Here is a 6,291-nt window from a genome sequence, read left to right as displayed (position 1 = left end):
GCTCTAACAGCTGTTGATTTGATGTGATGCTTGGTTTGTTGGTTTTACTTGTTGATTCTGGATTCAATGCTAATGGAGACTCTCTTATAACTGGATCGATTTTATCATCGCCATTATATTTCTTGTTGCAATCCAAGTACCCAATCCAAAAAATGTCAGGAGTGTATGCAGCCCTTATCTAACATTGCATGGTAAATATCAAATAGTAAGAGAGTGAATATTGGGGTGTAAATAGCCGTAAACTCTAACCCTTTAAATGTTCTCATCCCAAACTATTCACACAAGAGATTTTTGAGGTCTATGCAATTTGCGGCTGCAGGGAAAACCTCCAAACCCTAAAGAAGAAATTCAGTTTTTTCGGATCATCAAATTTTAAACATCAAATCAAAAGAACACTAGAAAATGGTCAAGAAGAAGAAGAAAATGGTTTGTGAAGTGATTTGGATAATAATTAGTTTTTGGTTTGAGCGGATTCGGAAATGTGGTTTTCAAATATTGATCTCAGCTTCTTCTTTTTCATTACATCCATCTGTTACAACTTTAGCCATGATCAAATTAGGTAAATCTCTGGCTATGAAATGTGGTTTTCAAATACTGATCTCACCTTCTTATTGAAATTTGTTACAATTGTAGTCATGAGGTAATTGTCTATTGAATTTGATGTTAAATTTGACTATGTGTGATATTCTTACAGATGATTTCAGCGGAGCTTAGATTTTGCTAATCGGGGGATTATGATAACGGATCAAAGTGAGAGGCGAAGATGGGAGTTTGATGTTCAGTGACAATGTTTACAAGAACCATGATCCTTTTGAGGACGATGTTGTATCAAATTTCATTAACAACTCAAGGACGTCTATTGTCCTATCATATGGGAATGTTTGTCTATGAACTCCTCTAGTTTTTTGTTTGCTTGTTTTTAATTTTTATAGAAGAGGATTTAAGCATTATTGAAATGAAAAAAAGAAGAAGTTACAACCTGAAACAGAATCTCAAGACCACAATCAACAGCCAGTCAGCCACACTTCAGTTAGGTACACTTCATTCCAGAATCCCAATGCTAATCCAAATCCCTGAAAGAGTGGTACCTAAACCAATTTGGTATAGATCTCCATTGAAAAAGAAATCTTCTAATCTATTGGACAGTGAACATACTCAGCATAACCTGCTATTTTATCCTTCTTTCAATTGTTGGCATGTGATTAACTTCGGAATTATTGGACGGACTTTCATAGAATAGCGATTTTTTTATATGATGTTTGCTTGTTATGAATGCCAGATGATTCATTTTCGTGACTTATGCACTGAGTGACAAGTTAATTGTTTTATCTGTTTCAGGATATTTTCGTACTAGATGAACGTTATAAAAAAGCTACCTTGTGCCTGTGGAATATATAGGAACGAGAAAACTAAATGAAAAAGACATCACGATACACCCCAAGATAAAAATGAAATGCATCTTGCTGATAAACACCAGTGGGCTAAGTGATAGGGAGTGGAAGGATCTTGTGAAATTTTGGACTATGGAAGAGCATCAGGTAAATCCGTTCAGTTGGCAATTTTTATCTTTACATTCATGTCTAATGTATTCTGACTTGTGTGCTAGAACTGAGTTTTCTATGCTCAGTTAGGCTGGTTTTTCTCAATACTTGACCACTTGTGTCTATGTCTTCAACTTTTGTTGTGTAGTTCCCACAGTATCTCTGTTTTGCTTTTTATCAATTCGACGGAATTTGAGCTGGTGTTACATACTGTAGTTATTAATCAATCAACTAGGTAGCTATTAGGATCTCTGAAACATCCTCGCGTTATAATATAACTCAAGACATATTCTATTATTTAAGTGTATCATATCTTCCACACACTAGGTTAGACAAATAGAGTGTCCAGGCCATAAGCATTGGAAAGTTGTGTTTTCATTCTTATCTACATATGTTGATCCATCTCTGTGTTTTTGGCTGTTTACAATCTCATAATATTGCTGCAAATTCAACTGTTTTCAGAATCATGTATTCTAATGCATACTCCCTTTATTTCAATTGCAGCTATGATATTGGGTAGTGAAGTTCATCCGCCTTTATGACAATGATGACAAGAGGATGCCATACATGATGTTAGTTGCTGGTGGAAACATCCTTCCATTACAAGAGTTGACATGTGACTGCGCCTTTGTGGACACAGTTCATGATTCTGCAGGGAATTTAAAAATAAAGGAATGCTACTGTGGTTCTATTGAGTACATTGGAAGGATGTATTAAGACATTGTGCGAAGTACGCATGAAAGGAACGTGGAAATGAGGTATGTATTTGGTACTTGGTAGCAAAGCAGAGATTCCTTTACCAATTCCACCCTTTAGCTTTAGAGTTCTAAGTCCATGGTTTTGTTTTCTTCTTTAAAGTGAAAATTGCATATTAGTTGTTTCTTTGATGGGAGCATATGTCACATTAGGTTCACCTTTCAAGTTCTGCACCTTAACATATACTCATTTGTAGAAATGTTTATCCTTTGTTAAATTGGATCTGTTGGGTTATCATACAATTGCATAAAGTACATCATAATACGCTCGACTTCTACAGCCACCGGAAGTATAAAGTAATTTCACCTCCTTAATTTTTGTTGGGCATTTAAATGGTGCCCTTTCTCAATTTCAAACCATCTTACTCGTTTACATTTGGCTCAAGATGAAGGACTTTGCCTTTTTGCTTCGTTCTTACTTTTCTGTACTGAGTTTCTATACCTCGTGTTCAGAAGTATTTGGCTCATGTACAGATCTGCATTTGTGGATAAGGAACTAGAATTAGAAAACGCGGATAAAAAAAAATAGAACTAGAAATATGCCTGACTAGAAAAACTCTGCGTTAAAATCAGTTTTAACTCTTATCCACAAAGTTCTGTAAGTTGTGTGTACTAATTTCTACTTTACTTTATTTACACAGCAAAAGATGTATGACCTATGCAACAAAGCATCGTAGTGGGAGGCGCACCATTTACACAAGAGGAAAAAATGTGCTGAAGTTTTACAGAAATATGCGCGTCTACAACCCTGACAACAACTAGTAATACTGCTACGTTTTTATTCCCTTGCTAGTTTTAGCAACAATTGCAGTTAACAGATGATGTAAGGTACAATGTCCCTGGTTGTAATGCTCGTGCAGAGTCCGACTTCATATTACTACTCCTACTAGTCTACTACTATTACTAGCAGTAGTTTTTTAATAAAATTATCTTTACTGTTAACTGGTTAGTTTTTACTGAGCCATTTCAGCTTTTAATAGGTGAACTAGAAATGCAAGAGGCTAATGTATTCTGCCTAATGGGATGTTCTTTGTAATCATAATTTCTGCTCTATATGAGTCTTAACAGCTTTGATTTGTCAATTTCATTCTGGATACAATTAGAGTGGAATCTCTCCTTAAACAATTAGATCGAGTATATCATCAGTCTTCATTTATATTTTTAACTATCGGAAGTACCCAGTCTAATCAAATGGGTTAGAGGTGTTTTTCCGGTAGTACAGTACATGGTGTATTTTTAACGTATTTTAACAATATGGAAATGCAATTCTTATTCTGGAGAACAAAAACTATTTTAAAAGATGTCTTACTTTTGTTGCGTAATTATGATAATGTTCATATTAGCCATGTACATATAGGAACTATAATGGAGAAGCGGATCAATTAGCTAAGTGGAGTCGGAAAAAAAGAAGTCAAAATTTGGCAAATGACTCGAATGGTAAAATATTTTGTTGTAATAAAGAAAAGAAATGCAGTCATATTTGTGCGTTTCTAAAACTTCAACGTGTTTTGACCCCTGGCTTTTCTTGATCAAAAGCAATTCTGAACCTAAGGAGGACTAACCTCCTTAGATTAGGACCAGTCAGGGATTTATCATGTGGGAAATTGACTGGTTTATTTAGATTATTGGACGACCAAAGGGAGTCCCTATGTGATGAAAAATAACCAATGTTGTCCGTCATAACAAATGTGCAGAGAAATTGAAATTGGTTTTTTGATTTTGCAATTTCATCAAATTTACATTCGAATTGAGATAATCAACTAAATTGATTGCGAATTACATTCAAGTCTTACCAAAGAAACAGCTTAAGATTTCTTAAGATATCCATTACATCGATCAGAATTGATCAATCAAGAAATCAAAATCACTTTTCCAATTTCTAATTTTTGCTAAATCAATCATATTTTGATAGTTTAAACAGCTGTACTTCATTCATTTTCAAAACCCACATTTACAAGTGAATTAATAGTGAAGGAATCACTGGTTTGTACCACTGAAAACGCTACATATGAAGAAATTATGTACGGCCAGAGTTGATCATCTATCACAAAAAAACAGAGTTGTTCTTCAGCTTTCGGATTAACAAGATGGAGTTGCGGTTCGGATACAGTCGTGGTTCGGTTAAAACCCGAAACCCATAAACCACTTTTTTATACTTCTTTATACTTTCTCTTTTGCAAGCAGTACTCAGAAGAATTTCAATTACAACAAACACAATTCAAAACGACAATTTTTTTCTTTCTTATGTTGAGCTAAATCTAGGCAAAGGTATGGGGTTGTTAACCAAAATCCTTCCTGATTTCTATTACTATGAACGGTGAAAATGTAATTTGTATCATAATTTTAATTTTAAGTGAATGGGTGATTTTGAGAAGTGGGTGTGTTAAGGTTTTAACTAACATGGAACTAATGTGTCAATTTGACTAATGCAGATTTTGTATCTCTTCTATCACTTTTTATGACTCCTTCTAATCAAATTTGCTCTATGTGCCAAAAAAAAATAGGAACAAAACAGTATTATCCAACCTGTTTGATAAAATGCCTCACAAAAAAGATTATCACGGACATGTACAAGTATCGCTTGTTACTTTTTAGTTTTGTTCTTTTTTTTTCTTTGGTCGTCCCTCTACTGCTGCAGCAATTATCTAGTAGGTGTATGTTTTGGGTTGCTGGTTTAGATTATAGGTGTATGTTTGGGGTTCAAAATCATACGTTCCACTCCTTTTTGTCCTCCAACAAATAAAATACGAAATACAAAAAATAATCGTAAGAATAAATTGGGACAATATGTTTTTGGGAACTTGACCGATGATCATTGTGCGTGTTTTCTATATGGCAACACAAACAAGATGTTTTCTTCAGATTTTTCCTAAAAATTAGGGAGAACAAGAAAAAACCATTAGATTTGATTATAGCTAAAAATTGTAATTTAACATATTGATATCAATTTAATTAGGTAAAATCTGACTAGGATGAGTTAACATCTTCAAGGTGAATATCTAGTTTTAGAGAAATGATTATAGATAAAAATGGCTATTCAACCCAAAACTAAGCCACTTCATATTTATATATTGATTAAAGCATTTAGGTCTGGAGAAGGATTTTAGAGAAAATGGATGTGCATCCTAACGTGGACCTAGACATTTATTCTCCTACACATTCCATTGGAGAAGATCTAACCGATTGGAAAAAAAATTCATGCCGACTATTAGAGTATGTAGCTGAAGATAAGACAGCCCCACCTAAGGTGGAATTTTACAAATTTTAAGGAGCGACATTTTAAATCACGACGATTTCAATTGCTTTTTCGTGGATTACATCGCTACACTTGACCTTCCATGATTAATTGTAAATGTTGATGTGTCACGTGGGTTTAGAAGATGGAATTCTTCCACTATAAGACTTGATCTAAAGAGTACGTAAAGACTCGGGTAATACAGAAGAACAACAAAAAGAAAAAAATAAATTGATTTACGTTAGATTATCTGTATGAGCGGATTTGGAAATACTGGCTTCACTTTCACATCATTCATCATCGGTCTATTGAATTTCTGTAGTTTTGTATCTCCATAGCCATTTAAGACCATTCTTCCCTTGTCGAAAATTGGGTTGCAATGCAAAAACTACTCTACCCTTATGTTATTTTATCATTTCCACTCTGTTTGTAAGTAAATTAATCATCTTATTTTTCATGTTTTTTTGATTTTTTTTTTCGTGGATAAGGCATTTCATTAAAAAAGAATAAAGATCCTGCGAGACTTGGGTTACAAAAAGAATAAAGCCATCTAATATCGATCCACATGAGGATATGTTGATATTAGATTTATCTACTAACAGTTGGGTTTCAATACAAGTTGGAGGAGTGTTTCCCCACGAAATAGGTTAGTTTAAGGATCTAACAAGTTTTGCTAGAGTGTCTGCTACCTTGTTTCCCTGTCTTGGGACAAAATAGAAACCTAGAAAGTTATTACATAATTGAGCTAGTCTTTTTGCTT

General features: G+C 34.1%; 1 long non-coding RNA gene across 2 annotated transcripts; it reads left to right on the top strand.

The window, feature by feature from the left end:
• Nucleotides 1-301: 301 nt before the first annotated feature.
• On the top strand, nt 302-3,398 carry LOC113314477. Of its 2 annotated transcripts, none has more exons than XR_003342428.1 (5): nt 302-559; nt 695-879; nt 1,339-1,538; nt 2,046-2,299; nt 2,938-3,398. It is a non-coding gene; the product is annotated as an uncharacterized LOC113314477 (long non-coding RNA). The 2 variants fall into 2 exon arrangements; XR_003342423.1 differs by having other exon boundaries at nt 695-1,034.
• The last annotated feature ends 2,893 nt before the right edge of the window (nt 3,399-6,291 follow it).

Source organism: Papaver somniferum, chromosome 1 (genome assembly GCF_003573695.1).
Source record: "Papaver somniferum cultivar HN1 chromosome 1, ASM357369v1, whole genome shotgun sequence".
Taxonomy (NCBI): Eukaryota; Viridiplantae; Streptophyta; class Magnoliopsida; order Ranunculales; family Papaveraceae; genus Papaver; species Papaver somniferum.
This window is presented reverse-complemented; position numbering and strand designations above follow the sequence as displayed.